The sequence below is a fragment of the Botryllus schlosseri genome, chromosome 1, assembly GCF_051294905.1.
Source record: "Botryllus schlosseri isolate E-star chromosome 1, Bs_hap1, whole genome shotgun sequence".
Lineage (NCBI taxonomy): Eukaryota > Metazoa > Chordata > Ascidiacea > Stolidobranchia > Styelidae > Botryllus > Botryllus schlosseri.
The window spans coordinates 19184735-19202696 of record NC_137236.1 but is presented as its reverse complement, the minus strand read 5'-3'; the positions used below and the strand labels follow the sequence as shown (position 1 = coordinate 19202696).

At 39.4% G+C, this 17962-nt stretch overlaps 1 long non-coding RNA gene across 1 annotated transcript; it reads right to left on the bottom strand.

Moving 5' to 3' along the window:
- Window positions 1-2849: 2849 nt before the first annotated feature.
- On the bottom strand, window positions 2850-5982 carry LOC145444174 (uncharacterized). Its single transcript, XR_013916629.1, has 3 exons — window positions 4053-5982; window positions 3129-3820; window positions 2850-3072 (listed from the first exon to the last, which is right to left on the bottom strand). It is a non-coding gene; the product is annotated as an uncharacterized LOC145444174 (long non-coding RNA).
- Between the last annotated feature and the right edge of the window lie 11980 nt (window positions 5983-17962).

Sequence of the window (17962 nt, the reverse complement as noted above, 5' to 3'; positions counted from 1 at the left end):
CTAATATTGGAGATATCTTGATATGCATGAAGTTATGCTGCAGTGATAAGAATTATTGTTACTTGACAGGCGATTAACTGTGTAATAAATTTAGAATCGTACATAACTTGAGATAGGGATGGAGGGAGGTGTATTTGATTGGGAGTCACTGTTGACTGACGACGTAATTCATGACCTGTTGTACAACGACATGGAAGAAAGTAACGACAAAGAAGCATCTGGTCAAGTTGAGAAGCCTACAGCTAAAGCGGCTATTATAATAAATAGTATTTTACCTCATGACTTCATTCAACAAATCAGTGATAAAATCACGTTGTCTGGCTATGGCAGGCAGAAATTTGATGGATTTTGGAGTGAGTTTGTGTCAAAGCCGGAATCGGCAACGGTGATACGCCACTTCCCTACTGAAGCAGTTCATGCACGAGAGTATTTCAATGAGCAGCTATCTCCGATAGAGGCATCAAAGTTCTTGCTTGACACAATGAAACATATGATAATGTTGGGTCCAGTCAAAGAGGATAAAACTATTGGGGGTGAAATTCGGCAGTTTGAAAGCGAAACTCTTGAATATATTGCTGGATATACTTTGAACAAGGCACGAGGGCCTCCTGGACGTGAACGCTTCCGCTTGGAAATTGTGAAGCTGCTTTGCAATGACCAACCACGTGGCTCATTCATTTTATTTATGGAAAGGAAGGCCGGATCGTTGATGTATCCTACCGAGGAGTACATGTTTTTTGTGGAACACGTGTATCTAGCATTCTGTAAAGAAGCTAACCGACACCCGTCGTTGATCAATTTTGAAAATGCTAAAATCATAATTTTCAGTGGGCAACACTACGAGTCTTTCATTCATAGGATTTATGACATGTGCATGGAGGATGCATCCGAGTCAGATATACGACAACTTGTGACATACGTAACGTCGTTGATGGTACGTGTTTTTTCGCACAGCTTTGCAAAGAAACTCTTTGAACGCCTGCACAGTGGAGTTACTAGTGGAGCAATTTCCCTCCGAAGTCAGCTATCAAAATAGCGGGTGTTCATTTTTCTCAACAAGTCAATTTGTGCATGCCAAGTGGTTAGCATAATGAATGATTTTTCACCTCACCGTCATTTACCTGGATGATTTGATGCAGTCTAGTTTATTGCCCTGTTTGTGACTCCCAATCTTTTTTAAACAATTCGCTTCTACAGGCAACATAGTAGGTTATTTGCGTCGCTACGCGCCAGACTGTCTCCTTACTGCTGTAAACAAAATTTTGTAAATTTCTAGGTTTTGCTTCATAGTGTACTGCCGTGTGACATTTACTTGATTACCTCTTGTCGTCATGCTATCACTGTTGCCCCATTTAGCCCTAACATTGCTTCCAATTTGCGGTTTGCTATTATTATTCGATTTTTTAAGGTAGAGAAAGTATGCTGTTTGATGCATGTAAGATCATTCTAGTTGAAATCAAAATCTGTATCGTTAACGGTGATTGCTATCTACTACCACATATTATGCATGCTTTTTTGCATATTTTCTGTATCCTCGAAGATGCTGTTGGTCCACTGATACACATATGCATTTCTCTCCTGTATCGGCAATGATGCTGTCAATTCAGTGAGTCAAATATGCATTTCTTTTCTGTATCACTGATGATGCTGTGAGTTCACTGTGATTCAAATGTTTCGATTGCATAAAAATAAATACTCTTGTCTCAATGCTCAAATTCACTTCAGGCTTCTCATATCAGACAGAGACAAACATTAGAGTTGATTCGAATATAATTGCTTTCTTCAACACGAGGAATGAACAGATGTGAGAATGACCAAAATCGCACGGCTACAGACCTAGTCATCCGTCATACTATATGTTAGCATCAAGTCTCTTATACCAGGACCAAAATTGGGTATTAGGCCTAGAAACTGTGAGGCCTTCGATATACATAAGAGTTTCACAGCTACGCAAGTTGAACCCGATACTGAAGCGTGTAGACTGTGACTTGGACTTATTCCGGAAAAGGATTCGAAAATGACTCGATCAGACTCAAGTCAAAACTAAAAAAAGTAAAATTGACTCGGACTTGTCTCGGTAAAGAATCGAAATTGACTCGTCTTGGTAAGGAATCGAAAATGGCTCGATCAGACTCAAGTCAAAACTAAAAAGGTAAAATTGACTCGGACTCGTCTCGATCAGACTCAAGTCAAAACTTAAGAATGTAAAATTGACTCGTCTCGGTAAGGAATCGAAAATGAATCGATCAGACTCAAGTCAAAACTAAAAAAAGTAAAATTGACTCGTCTCGGTAAGGAATCGGAAAAATATTGGCTAATAGATAGAAGTGTTAAGTTGCTTGAAAACCCCTGTACACCAAATTTGACTCAATTTTTCTTAGCTCGCTTCAAGGCTTTTGGGCTAAAGCATGCAGATCGTTTTATGACCTTGCTTTGCGAGAGGTGATTGATTCCATAAGCAGCCTGGCCGATATCGGGATTTTGGCAGCGTCTGCCCCGTTGTCTCTAAAAAAAAATATATTTCGTAAACACAGCATTGCATAGTTTACTACCAACCAAATTCCCGAAGAACGCTTCCAAAACATCTTGCGTGAATGTCCCAAGAGCCACACGAGGCATCTGTCGCAATAACTGTTCGCAGACGCCAACCAAACTTCGTGAGGTGAAGATGAGGCCTTCCATTGTTGGCAGCGTCATCATCCTTTTGGGCTCTTTTCGAGCTTCGGAGTCCTTCTGTAATCGAACGAAGAGATAGGACTGGGATGACGAATAGCAGGTATATTCCATTTAGTTACTTTCCAATTTGCCAGTTTGTCTGCAAACTCACGAAGGAAACTTATTCTTTTATCATCCATGTTGTAAATTGCATGGACAGTTCACTTTGCAAGTCACAATGTGAAACCACCTGCCATAAAAAAGATTAATTTGACTGGGTAGAAAATGCCATTTATTCGTACAATGGTCATACCGGTACATCATCAAAACGAAATCCGCAGTTCCTTGATGGTCCATCTGCTTAAGACAGATAGCTACCCTCTCACTCAGGACACCCATTGCCAGCCTCACATTCATCTACGCACATAGATTAATCAGAAAATAAATGAACGAAATGCCGAGTGGTCACATACCTTTGACCGAGGATTCAATTTCACGTGTGCCCTTGTTAGCCCAGATTGATACAGGACGAGGCTGGTTGACTCGGTGTTATAGAGTTCCAGAACATGACTCCATAATATGTCATTGCCCTTGCCATCAATATTCATATACCTGGACCCCGCACTTCTGGACGAAAGCAGAGAATTCCTAGCAGTCTGCAATTAACAGTCCCGCATAACTTGTAAGTTTCTCAGCAACTTCAAAGTATACTTACCTTGAGAAGATGTGGAGGATCTGAGCACAAGTATATTAGCCTATCTGGTGCATACATATTTGGTGCTGTAAATGCTGTATCAAGGGGTATTTTTTTCTGCCCAGAGATCAGCTTGAAAAAGCTGCGATTGATGGACAGACCGTCAGCTACAACAGCATGGATATTTAACCCTCTGACTTCGCATTCATATAGCAGCTCCCAGAAGTATACTGCCAGGTCACCAGGTGGAAGCGAGCGAGTTGGATACCATGCCAATGGTAGAGAAATTTCCTTTCGAATGGAACGGACATAGAAAACTGTAAAAAAAAATCATGAAGACAAGCTGCAACGGTAGGCTATGGAACATGCATTTTTTACCCAAAATGTGTGTTGCTATCTCAGCTTTATTATTGAAAGGCGAGTCAACAAACCCAATCAGCCTGCCATCTCTCACAACTACATTTTCACGAACTGTCAAAGACAAAGGAAGTTTTACTTGCTGTGCCTAATGTCATCATAAAAAAATTGGTGCCAACTTTTCATTTCATCAAGCGTGATATAAGCCGGGAGAGACTTATGCTCGTCCATGACCGCCTCAATTTCATTGATGGCAATCATATTAATTCCGGGAGTAGGCTTGATCTTATTCCTGTGGATAAATCTACTTTTGAACACATCATCAAGTAGCATGAATAAGTGTTACCGAAAACGTTGGATTGTCCTTGACGTTGGCAATACCAAGAAACCACTTTCTTGAACAAATTTGTAGGCAGCTGGGGACCTGGAAAACAGCTCAACAGCCCATTGAATCACTTCAGTGGGGTATCGTCGAGCATTTCTGTGCGAAGACATGTTGCTCGACTGAGCATTAGCAAAAATGTTCTGCCATTTGCTTCGACTGACTGACTCCTGAAATAATTAATAATTTACAAACAAAGCTGATCTGGAAGCAATAACACCACCTGCTGATCACATTCAATCTCATCAATTTCAAGTTCTTCATGAGTACTGAAACTGCCCCTTTGCATAAAATTACTACAAGCGGTGCAAATGCCATCTGTGTCAAAACTGTTCCCTGAAAAGTTATTCTTGCATTGAAATTACCTCATGGATGGCCTACTGCCGACATACATACAAATCATCTGAACCAAATTATACTACTTGCCTAGTACATAACAACCAGATGACCTAAATACATCCTTGGCCACTACTCTGTCCCCATTCCATCGTACTATTGTGTGATGCACACAGCCTGTCATGCTGTCTGCAAGCCCCTTGCATAAAGCAATCCTGTTAAGTTGATCTGAACAAAACAACTTTCAAGTTTTGCAATCACCATGATGAACTCGAACCATTACTACTCACCTAGAAATGAAGTCAGAGTGCAGAATGATAGCTGAGGGAGCTGTACTTTTTCTGGTTCTACTTGCCAGCCATAACATGAGATTGACTGTATCGTGACAGTCTCGTCTATTACAACTCTTTTTTTCAAAATATAAAAACTCGTAATTTCACCCACATCTTAGACTAAGCAGCCTACTACTACAACAAACCTCAATTCAGGTACTATGCTTTCAAACAATCCGGTTCTTTTCTGTATGACCAAATGATCATCCTCCTCAGTTATGAGCCAGCAATCTAGCAATTCATAGGCGTTATTACAAGAAAGGTAGGTACAGCAGCACAACAAAACTTTTTACCTTTGTAAATTTCTTTCAAGCATTTAGCAGCCGTTTTCACGGTTGTCAGACAGGCGTAAACCTTTTTTGGAGGAAGTTCTTTCCTAGGTGTAGGAGACTTCCTGTGGGGTTGGCAGCTAGAGGATGATTGTTTTGAAATATTTTTTGTTGGTAGAGCACCAAGACGGAGCTTGGGTCTTTTACCGCCAGTAGTCCAAACTACATCATCTTTAGCGAAGTGATGGTCGCAAATGGCAGCACTGCAACATTAAATACTATAATTCTAATATCGTCGACTAGATCAGCCAATAACCATGGCACATTAGGCCACATTTACACGCAACGCTTGCGGAAGTATCGACTTACGTTTCTTTATGTAACATATCTTTTATAATATCTCCCCGAGTGTGGTCTCTGAGAGACAAGATGAAATTTGTTAACTTTTCCCGGTGAGATCTCTCTTCAGCAGTCTTTGCAAATTGGGGTTGGCGGATTATGAATAATGCACGCTTTGTCTTGCTGGAACGTGACCAATTGCAGCCCGGCATTGCACAGTGTGTTGGTGCCATCGTTAAATAGTTTACATACAGTGACTGGATTGATTAGAAAACCCATGATTTTACTGCATGCTACCACTTCGCAAATGGACGTGATGTCGCAGAAAGTCCGATATCATGTGAAATACCATAAAACATTTCTTACAATGACTTGAATATTTTACGGATTGTTTACTGCCCCTTGCTTTGATTCTGCATAGATCTTACCGATTAGTCAGTGATTGTGAGACTACACTCGGCATCGCTGCATTGTATTCTGCACAAACCTCAACAGCTATATATTGACCACATATCAGCGAACTCAATAGGCAAAACCCTGGTAACAACCTTGAGCCTTATATGAAATAGTTATTCTTTGTAAAACACTCAATCATTATCCACTGAATTCACAGCAAAATGAAGCTGTAGATTGCCACGGCTGTTGGTTTCTAAATTTATTACACAGTTAACTGCCTGTCAAGTAACAATAATTCTTATCACTGCAGCATAACTTCATGCATATCAAGATATCTCCAATATTAGAAGGGATTTAGATCAGGGCAACCAGAATGCTTTTTCTAATCCAACCCGTAATTACTTCCAATCTCTGAATTTCTACTTGTGTGGTATAGTCATTTATTATGGCTTAAAAATTGTATTTACCTGTACGTTTCCCGGGCAGAGATTGTGAATTATCAACCATACAACCTTGGTTGATAACCAAAGGGAGCAGAACCTGGCTAAACCTATCTCATCTATTCTCATGAATAGATATTCCTGTCCAAATGCCGTAATCCAGCTCTTCGTACACAAGCTCCCGGCAAAACAACAACAGTACCGTAGAGTATAACTGGAGCGTGACGATCGTGAGTGTCGTATCTACGGTTTACCTTAGTTATCTATAGTCTCACCTATGATTACGGGAATTTCCCTACTACGATCCTAGCGCCGAGCGAAAGCGCAGCTTTGCACAGCTATCAGCTTAGCTTACGGAATGCAGTGTTCACGTGCTTTTCGCTGTCAAAGGTGTTTGTATACGTATTGAAGAGAAATTCTTGCTCGTTTCAGATTAGTATTTCAGTTACATAGCCATAATACAGCCATCCAGACATGTCACTCCTGGGCTTTTCCACCCAGATCTGGGTTTTTCGAGCATCACCTGGGTTTCTGGGGTTTTGTCCTTAAAATCTTTTTTTTTTAACATAATGCTCGTCAGGTCAATTTTACACTCGAAGATTGTTAGATTAGTTAGATCATAATGTCATAAAATACACGCAGTTCAGTTCGGCATTGTAAGGATATCTATAGAATTGTTGATTGATTTCGTTATTATTCATTGTTGTAATGGCGTAACGAGTTATTGTGAGACACTTTTTCACTAGTAAAATGATAGGCCTCGGTGCGATCCGCAATGCGATGGAGCTTCATTGAATACCAACTTACAGGTCGAAAAAATCTTGTTCAGAGGGCAACTCAGTGGAGCCGTTTTCTTACAATTTATAACGATTTAAGACTTGAATGAATGACTTGAATCACTCCAATAGATATGTTGTCTATCAATAAGTAATATGTAACTGTGCACATGGGTATCTGAGTATATTCACTTTCTACAGGGATACTCAGAGACAGTCGGACACACCAGTAATGATAGTCGGAGGGGTTGGTTATCAGCACATTTGAATATACTCTGAATTTCATGATTGGACACTAGGACAGTGTTTGCGACTGAACATTTCTCCATATCCCATGGTTTAATCAACCGAAAGTAACTTTCAACTGGTCCGATCGCTGTATGGAAATACCCGAAAATCATCCTCAAAGATGAGGATGAATGGCATTGTTTCGAACAGTCGCGGCGCATCAATTGTTTCATAGCAATGCGTTGAGAGTAAAACAAGATACGGTACTTTTGTGGGATTTGCAATGTTCACGCAGCAAAATGTAGAGTAGGCCTATAGACGCTTGTAATTTCAATGTCACGGGCTAAATCTTACTTCTATTACTGCGTGACTGTAATAGCCTAATGACTGTCATTTCGGTGTAATATAGGATCTGTTTTTTTCTGGGTTTATTTGGCGTCTCCATCTGGGCCAAAATATCCCAGTGGCATCTCCGCAGCTATCGTTCATAGATCAATTTTGATCAGGATAATCTGACTCGCAGCATCCGATAGAGTAGGTTACAGACCAGACTCAGCAGGCCGCGGTTGTTTTTGACAAAAAATATGGGTGACAGGAAGGTCACTTGCATAGAATAGGTAAATATTTAATTAGTTGATTATTCTATGCAAGAAACCCTTCCATCACACGCAAATTTATTTCAAAAAGGACGACTGGTCTTAGTCCGGCTTAGTATAGTTATAAGAAGGCATCTGATAAACTTGCAAGGGTTGTAACCTGGCTGGGTAGATAATACTTTACTTGCAGTGGTAGACGCGTGTTTCCTGTGTTAGTCCTTGATCTAACAACTAAAAAGAGAATGTCACGACAGTATTACCTCAGATAGATATATTAGTCGAATGGATGGAATATACTGTAAAAGATCGCAAAGGTATCTGGCGTATAATTCAAATACACTAGGGCAGTGCTTTTCAACCTGTGTGACGCTTCGCACTTGTGCAAATGAAAAAAATTGCAGTGCGAATGAAAAATCCAGATGAGTGCGAATGGAAATCGTGAATAATAGTTAATTTTGCTGACGTGGAATAATTGAAATAAACCTAGCAGGAAATTTAATGGCAGTGTAACTGTTGTAAGTGAGACACAATTGTAAAAACTTGTTTGATTTACGACACACCACTAATCGTAGCTCTCCACCAGCAGTAGTGATTTATTATTTTCGCACTATAATTACTACGTACCGGTATCCAAAAGGCTAGTTTGGAAGCTGGTGTAGTGGCAGACATACAGCATATCAGCCCGTCTGGCGTCTGAACCTGCTACAGGCTGGAAAAATGACGTCAAATTGACTTTCTGCATTCTTCCGCTAAACTATCATCATATTTTCGTAATAACCGTTCGATTAGCGCGAGGCACGTGGGTACAAGTAAATACCACCATTGCAGACTCACCATTACAAGTTACTGTAAGGCAAATTTTTACCCTGCAAAGGGTTAATATAGTATGGACCACAAGCCTGGTTTGGAAGCTGGTGTAGTGGCAGACATACCGTATATCAGCCCTTCTGAACCTGCGACAGGTTAAAAAAAATTACTTCAAATTGACTTTCTGCTTTCTTTCGCTAAGCAATCATCATATTTTCGTAATAACTGCTCGATTAGCGCGAGGATATTAGAAATACCATCATAGAGTCTCACAATTGCAAGTTGCTACAGCGCAAAATTTAACCCATTCAAGGTTTATTGAAGTATGGACCGCAAAGGGTATAATTTTGGGTCGACACGATGCCAGAGCTATCATGTCCATATGCATGTAACATTATTGTATTTGATGCGAAAAAAAACTCTGATAGTATTCACATATCTAAGGTCACTGTGTTAGGTACTGTAGCCAATAAGCGAGATACTCAGACAATATGACTTTTTCGTGAGAATTCATGACAAGATTTGTCCAACTGGTTTTTCAGTAAAACATGATCCAAGACCGGTGGGATGAACTAGTGCAAGGATGAGCATCAAGCGAGCTCAGGCCTGTGAGACTCATTCATTTCGAGGCCAACCACTTCTGCGTTGGGGCACATGAAGACGTAAAGTTTCGACTAACAAACCGCTGATAAAATGCGGTCCCAAACACATAAGCGGCGATAAACCTTGGCCGAAAAATGACTGATGCTGGATGGCCAAACCTTTCGATATAGATATGCTTCGTTGTCGGCACGAAATGGTTCTGTTCTGGCAATCTGAGTAGACAGTAGTTACAGTACTGTAACTCCATGTCGAGTTCACCAGAAAAACAGAAAAATGTAACCAATTTTTCAGTTTTTCATGAAAATTGGCAGGCATAGAAAACTTCATTTTCTGATTTCAGAAGAACAAATTTCATCAAAATCGGTCAACTAGAATCGAAGATATGGCCGTTCAAAAATTGCTGTTTTTGTAATCGCTCAAGCGGAAAAAATGTATAAAATTTATACATGTAATTTGAATTTGTCATATTTACGTCAAATTAAGGGTATTGCAGGTGATAATTTCATACTTGGTCATTCACATCCTACTTCATTCTCTTACCCGTTTTTGGCACATGGGGTTGCATAGTTTGACCTGTGACCCCATGATTTTGTTTGTACCTCCAGAAACCACTTATGCGTGACGGCATTTTCAATTTCAAATATCTCTTGCTGACCAGGTGGTATCACCAAGTGTGAGGTGTCGTTGGAAAGCTCTTGTAAAGGACTTTTGAAATCAACAATAATATTAGTGGGGAATTAATCGAAACATTTAAAAAATTCGTTGTGAAACAGTCTTGAAAAAATTGTTGAGTTTTTGAAAATTGTTGCAATTTTACTTAACATAACAGGTGTCAGTCTTATATTTGTAGCATGAATATTCGTAAAATAAGTTCTGTTTTGGAAGCTGGTTGTCACAAAAAGTTTTTCCATTACCAAAAGCAGAAATCATCAATAATTCAAAATGTATTATTATTATATTAATTAAAAATGGGACAAGACAAAAAATTCAAAAATAAATCTCAATTGTAAAGCAGTTGTCAGGGTATTTCAAGTTGAATTAGTAGAGCCAGATAAAGTGAAAAATAGAAATGAATCAGGTTTGGAAAAAAGAAGTACTGTAACTCAAATTCAACAAGATCTCCAAAAATTCCAGTCCTAACAATGGCTCCAGTAACATTGGTGAAGAAAAAAAAATTTTGAGTAAGTGAAAGGATGGTGAGAGATGCCAAAGAGTTAGGAAAAAGACAACGGATATTCTTTGCCACCACCACGAAAAGGAGGAAAGAATTCAAAAGGTTGTAATTTTTTTTTAAAACAACGAATGTAGCAGGATGATGATAGGAATGAAAGACCGAGTTGGCATTAAAAAGAATGTGTATCAAGAAAAACATCAACTTTTATGTACTCTGAAAGAATTAAAGGCCCTGTTAAACAGCGAAACCCTGATTTAAATATTGGACTAGCTCTCAATTAAGACCAAATTGGTGAGTTAGTGTAGAAGCATCTAGGACACATCCAGTATTCTGATATCTGCTTCAAAGTATTGTGTTTTCAACTCAAACTGTGCAGCAAAATTCCCTTACGTTCTTAAAAATCTTTTTAAAATTATTGTCAACACATTCTATGTGAGCAATTATCTGTTTGAATTATACCGATTACCCTCCATACAAAGTAATTGACAGATAGAATAAAAGTGAAATTAGGTATTCTACAGAGTTTGTTTTATGAGTGTAAGATGAGAATTTAGATTGAAAGATGTTATATGCATGTTAGTTCCTAGTTTCTTCTGAAAGTTACTTTCCTTTTCGTGGTGCTGGCAAAGAACAAACTTCATTGTCTTTTTCTTGCTCTTTGGCATCTCTCACCAACCTTTCATTTGCTCAAAAATTTTGAGATTTTCTGGAGCCATTGTTAGGACTCGAACGATTTGAGCTCTTGATGAATTTGGATTATTGATTTTTCTTTTTATATTATATTTTCGAAAGTTGCTTCATTACAATTTTTCACTTTATTTGTCTGCCATCTCCACTAATTCTGGCATCTCATCACCTTGAAAACCTTGACAAGCTTTGCTTTAACATTGAGATTAAATTTTTCTTTTGACATATCCAATTTTCAATTGATAAAATATGATCTACTTTTAATTTTTGTTTTTGGTAGTGGAAACCTTTTTTGTGAGAACCAGCTTCAAAAACGGAACCTATACTAGAAATACAAGACTTAATCAATAGGCTTGCAGCCTGTTATGAATGTATAATAGTAAAAATTTTCAAAAACGTGACAACTTTTTAAAGACTGTTTTACAACAAATTTTTGGATTGTTTCGATTAATTCCCCACTAGTATTTTTGTTGATTTCAAAAGTCCTTTACAAGAGCTTTCCAACGACACCTCAAACTTGGTGTTACTACCTGGTCAGCAAGAGATATTTGCAATTGAAAATGCCGTCACGCGTGAGTGATTTCTGAAAGTGCGAACAAAATCATGGGGTCACAGGTCAAGCTATGCAACCTCAGGTGTCGAGCAAGGGGTATAAGTATGAAGCAGGGTGTAAATGACAAAGTTTGAAAGTATCACCCTCAACACCCGTAATTTGACCAAAATAGGGCAAATTTAAATGACATGTCTGAATTTTTAGCATTTTTTCCGCTTGAGCGATTACAAAAACAGCAATTTTTGGAGGGTCATATCTTCTATTCTATTTGACCGATTTTGATAATATCAACTTTTCTCAAATCAGAAAATAAAGTTCTGTAAGCATACCAATTTTCATAAAATTCCGAGGTAGTGGTTACAGTGGCCAGGAGAACTGACACGGATTGACTCAGTAGTAAAACTGCGACACGCAGAGGAATTTATTTTACTGAATCACCATGATTTGAAATTGCGTGCGGCATGTTTTGTAGAGCTGTGTTTAGCATAGAATAGTCCTGTGCGTGTTATGTATGTCACACTTGTCCGTAAAATCGTAGTATACTACTCTTACATTAAAAATGAATTCCTTTTCATGGGTGAGGCTTGGGTCGTGAGATGCCACAAAACTCAAGATTTTGTTGAGTCAAAAAAGCTGCTTTACCGTTTTCAAACTGTAATGAATTCTCAACTTAGATTAAGCTAAATAGAAGAACACACGGTATCGTGAGATTATTTCTCTTCTCGTTTACTCGAGAGACAAAAAATGGGAAATCGGAAAAAAATACCAGAAGTTGGAGGGACGTGTCATAAGGTAGCGAGATCTAACGTGCCTACTCTCCTTGATCGTTTTGAGCCATATTTTCCAAGACATAAGGCTAAAGCCTCAACACTAGCATGTGAATTTTTCACACTTTCGACAAACTGGAGCCTCCAGGACCTTTGTGTCAGCTCTCAAAAACGATTTCTGTCAGGAAGCATTATTCACTCGCAAAAAATACACTGCATTTTGGATGGGATTGCAGAAGAGACTTCAAGACCTGGCCATCCAAGCACTAGTAGACGTTCTTGTACAAAACCCAACAACTTGTTTGGCCGAGACGCGTTTTAGTGAAATAGTTGAAATCAAATTGAGCGAAAACAGTTGCCTTTTAATGAGACACTCGATAGCTTAAGATACATAGTAGCCAATTTGTTGCATATCTGAACAAAATGTTGTGAAGTATCTTCATGTTCTTTTTGTATAGCAATTTTCGGTTAGTTTGTGCAAAGAAAATTTATTTTACAAAAAAAGTGCAAATGGAGCTCAAAAAGGTTGAAAAGCACTGCACTAGGGATACCACTCACCATATTTAGGAAATCTGGAAAGAGGAAACTTTTTCAAAATTCTCAGTCTTACAATACTGCTAGTGTGACGCCCGTATTTCATATATTTGGTCCCATTTCAATATTTTTATACCACTGTAGTTTGGGATGAAAATCGTTTAATTGTGATTTGAATCATGAATTCGAAATCAAGCATATCTCAAATCACAGCATGTAGCCCAGGGGTCACCAACACGCGGCCCGTGAGCCGCATGCGGCCCACGATGTCATATTTTGCGGCCCGCGACATGATTTGAGATTTCGGAATAAATATAAGAAAATCATTTTTGAAATGCTGAAATTGACTACAGTTTCAACATATTGTTGTTGCTGTTGTTTCAAAACAAGCTATTCTCTTGCGCCCAACATCACTATTCGTCACTAGCTTTAATGGCATCGGCGATGGCAACTGCATTCCATCGAGGGAGAATAATCAGCTGATATGAGCATGAGCATATTGCCTTGACGTGCAATGGCCCAAACACTGCCAAGACCGCGACGCTTAGAAAACGGCATAGGGCAGTGGTTCTCAACATGGGGGCGCACACCTCTTGTGGGGGCGTGAAAGCATCTGAAGGGGGCGCGGAGCTGCGGTCAACTGATTTTGTGTATAGTTCGGAATTCATATTATAGAATTTTCTAAGCAACAGTCATAACCAGGCCGTGTTATTTTTGGCATATGCCAAAACTGCCAAAAATAACTTATTTTTGGCATTTTTCGATTTTTATTTTTGGCAGTTTTGGCATCGTCCTCTAAATAGATAGTTTCAGCCTCGAATTAGTCACAAAACGCTTTATTTGGGCTAGTTTGTCAAAAGACACCACAAAATGTGCAGCATTCACGTATAATCAGTGCCAAAAAACAATAAGAAAAATAAAAAACCTAACGATTTCATAGGTTAATAATATCAAACGAAACCACAAAATGTGCAGTATCCATCGGAATCGGGGCCAATGAGAAAAAAAAGCCTAACAAACACGCTCAACAGCTGATTGTTACAGCTGTTGAATAGACTTAAATCGTTTGCACTGTAACAGTGCTTCTAAACTCAGGTCAGCTAAGTTTCTCCTAAATTCTTTTCTCGCCCAGCGAATCTGGGAAATATCGGCTTCAACAGTAGCCGTTGAGGGAAAGAATGTTGCCAGTCATCCACAAAAGGTTTTCAGAGCTTCAAAATCTTTGGAGGGCCGAACCGGCTTACATGCATCATGAAAAGAGATCACTTCGCCAGTGCCACCGATCTCATCGCGGAAAGAATTTTCTTCCCGATCCCTTTCCAGGAGTTTCATGTGTTGTCTCTCAACACATTCTATTTATTAGCCCGACTATCATTTCTCCTTCAGTCTACCGATATATTTTCGGAGGACTTTTGTCACTTCAGGTGGCTTTAATATTACCAACTCGCATGGAAGAGTCCTGGGAAGGTTAGCTTGTTTAAGAACATTGACGCAACAAGACTGTCTGGCAAAACGAGACTATGCAGCTCAGAAATAGCCAGACAGTTTGTTGCGTCACAATGTTTAACTCGATCACAATGCAAAAATTGTGGTTGATTTTGGGGGTTCCAGTTCCATGAGCAGAATATAATTTCGATTTTAATAATCAGTACTGCGGCAGCTTCTCATTGATACCCATTTTATCAAATTTAATGCTCGACAAGCCGGTCAAAAATGGTTGTAAAATTGCCTTTGGACAAATGGAAAGTATGACGTAAACCAAATGCAGTCAGCCGTTCAATCTCTCTGTGCCCGCACCATTTAGGACACCATGCTTTCACCCCTAATGGGTCGGCTGGACCCAGATTAAGAAACCTGCATTTCACAAACGCTCTTCTCGCTTGTAACGAGGTCCTGCCAACACAACACCATGAACGAAATACACTATTTGGCAGAGCGTGTTATTTTTGGCATATGCCAAAAATTGCTTATTTTTGGCATTTTCAAATTTTTATTTTTGGCAGTTTTGGCATCTGGCTCCTGAAATGCCAAAAATAACACGGCCTGGTCATAACCTTTCATGCCTCCATACTATCCGTTAGGATTTCTAGCCATCTGGTTGCATTTTGTGATATGACTATAAGGGAGACCGGAATTTTTCAGTATTATGAAGGGGGGCGTGTCTTAAAAAGTTTGACAACCACTGGCTTAGGGCTTCCCCACAAGATCAAGCTGTAGGTGGAGATGATCTTTCAGTTAGTAAGTTATCTCGCTAGCCCCAATATCGATTTCTTTGTCTCGGCAAAGCGTATCCTGGTATCGTGCACAGCTCAGAGTTGAAAATAAAATGAAATCGATTTGTATTCCTTTATTAAAATATTACTTCTTTTTCGGTCACTATGCCCATCGCCTATGTTTATGTAGTACGTCGTTGTACTGACGTAGAGTTTTATAACGCGGTTGCCTAATTAATAACGACATTGAACTCATGCGGCCCGCGGCCGCTACGAAATTTGAAAAGTGGCCCGCGACCCGTTTTGAGTTGGCGACCCCTGATGTATCCTATGTGTGACGTACAGCGTATACTGTATGTTTACTAAAAGTAGACCTGTTCAACAATGATCTATATCTATATAGCCTGTACTTGAGACTGCATGTGTTTGTATTGTCCGCTCTGCATGATAGCATATTTGTTATAGTTTGTGAGGAGTGACCATGATTTGGTCCACATGGCTATCTAGAGATCTCATGATGGGGTTTCATTATGGTTCTGGTTTCGCCCCGTTCACATGACTTATTTGCTCCACCACCGCCACCTCGATGCATCTCATTTACGAGTTACCGTTGAAATATGGCATTCATAACTGTAGCCTAACCCTAACCACAGTCAGCTACATACATAAATTACAAGTCATCAGCAGAATGAAAGTCGAGCAGGCGTAGGTGATCGTTGAATTTATTAACTGGTAATTATCCTGGGCTGTATTGTTGCAAGTATTGTCAATGTGAAATACAATTTTTCACTATGTAAGGGCGCCAGTACCACCTAAAAGATCTTGAAATGTGAAATTCGGCTTTGCTCTGTACAATGACAGCGATGTGTCAGAATTCAAGGTTACTCGAGAATTTATCTGCTTTGCCGTTTATTGGCCTAAGACTTCACTAATCGCAGGGTTGCAGGGACAATGCCGTTAATTGTATAATGATTAGCAATGGCATCAGTAATAGGCCTCGTGGTCAAGATGTTGTGTCGCTGGCCTGAACTATCGCGTCGCAAGCCTTGCAGGCTTTGGCTGCTATTTAGTATCGCTTAGAGACAATGCTGTTAATTGCATAATGATATGCGATGCGATGATATGTCATGATTGTTCATGTTCAACAGTGACACCGCAAAACAGAACGACATCGTATGGTAAAACAAAGCTATTCGTGTAACTGCGAATGCAGGGTGCGACGTGGTTGCGTACTATACATGGGTACAGGCTTTTTCCCAGAATTTGCATGTCATTTTAAGGGTACGTATTGCGTATTATAGGTAGGGCTGGGCAAAATCGAGTACCTGAGTGATTCGATTCTGAATCACGAATTATGCTTCGAGTAGAGTTGAGTATCACTTATTATGATGTAATAGCAGCATATAAGTTGTCAAGGTTCAAATATGTACCTCTATGCCACCAAAAAGAATATAATGCCTGTTATTCATCACATTAAACATAGCCTACTTTGGTATCAATTCGACCCTACCTATTTCATTTCACTTTGTGACAATGTTGCAGGAGGATCAAGACTTCGGAAATGTGTTATTTCCAGTAACGTTCGTAGCTTTGTACTATGTTTCGTATGCTGCAATGCAGCCAATCAAGGTTTCAAGGCTTCCACAGTGGGAATTGGTATCGAAACCATAACTCCCGTCGATAAAATAACTTTCAGCTGCGAATACCATAAAATTTCAGTCCTCGAAAAAATCGAGTACTCGAATCATTGTGCCCAGCCATAATTATAGGCTTACATGGGGGTGTACTTTATTCGGAAAATTACGGTAACTGATGTTTGGCCAAAATTATTCAACAAATCCACATACAGTGAAATCCGTAGTGCAATTTACTGTAGCTACAGTCGGACTGTATTCACAATTATTACCGAACAGAATATTGCAAATTTTGCTTTAGGCTGTTGTGATTTTTAGGTCAATGCCTTTCATCCTGTGGGTTGGTACACACAAGTGCTGATGACAATTATCGTGTGGATGGAAATCGTGCATGTATTTCATTTTCTCTGGCATGGGATAATTCAGATAAACGTAACATTGCGATACATTTGTGGAGTGAATTAATATTTGTGCGCTATTATTATTACTGCTTTCAAAAGTAGGTTCATAATAAACGTTAACTCGGAAGAACTTTTCGCGCGACGCTCATCAAGAGCTACCGGCACGATAAAGGAAATAAAATAGAGTGGAATTCAAACCAAAATGAAGAATTATGACGCAATAATACCAAATTTATAAATAACATCAGTGGAGCCAGCACATAGCAACAATGCAGCGTATAGCAACGGTAGCGTAAAACAGTAATGTCAATATTAGACACAAATGATACAATTAACGTAGCAAATGTAACAGGAAACGGTGTTTTATAGCAAGACACACAACAACTACGCAACGGCAACTAGTTGGAAATCTTAAGGTCATACAGATGTTTTTTCTGTCGTCATAGGACCGGATTGTTCAGTTTAATGAACATCGATCACAATGCTGTTAAGTGGAAAGTGGCTCTGCCCCTGAACAAAGCAGTAAACATATCGTCGGAATAGTTTTGGACACAAACTGGTTTATTAATTGAATGTTGACCAGTTGATGAAATATGTGCGCGTACTTGGTTGTATGATGCGCCGTTCGACGCCTTTTTGCCTTGATGTGCCCGGTTTTCCTAATCGAGCGGCTGTGATGTCGATCTTATTACGCTTGCAAAGCTATAAAGGTGGATAAATTCAAAGAACGAGGACATTTAAGAGTCCTCGGAGGACATTTTCGATTTCCTGGAAAAGTGGGTATGGAAT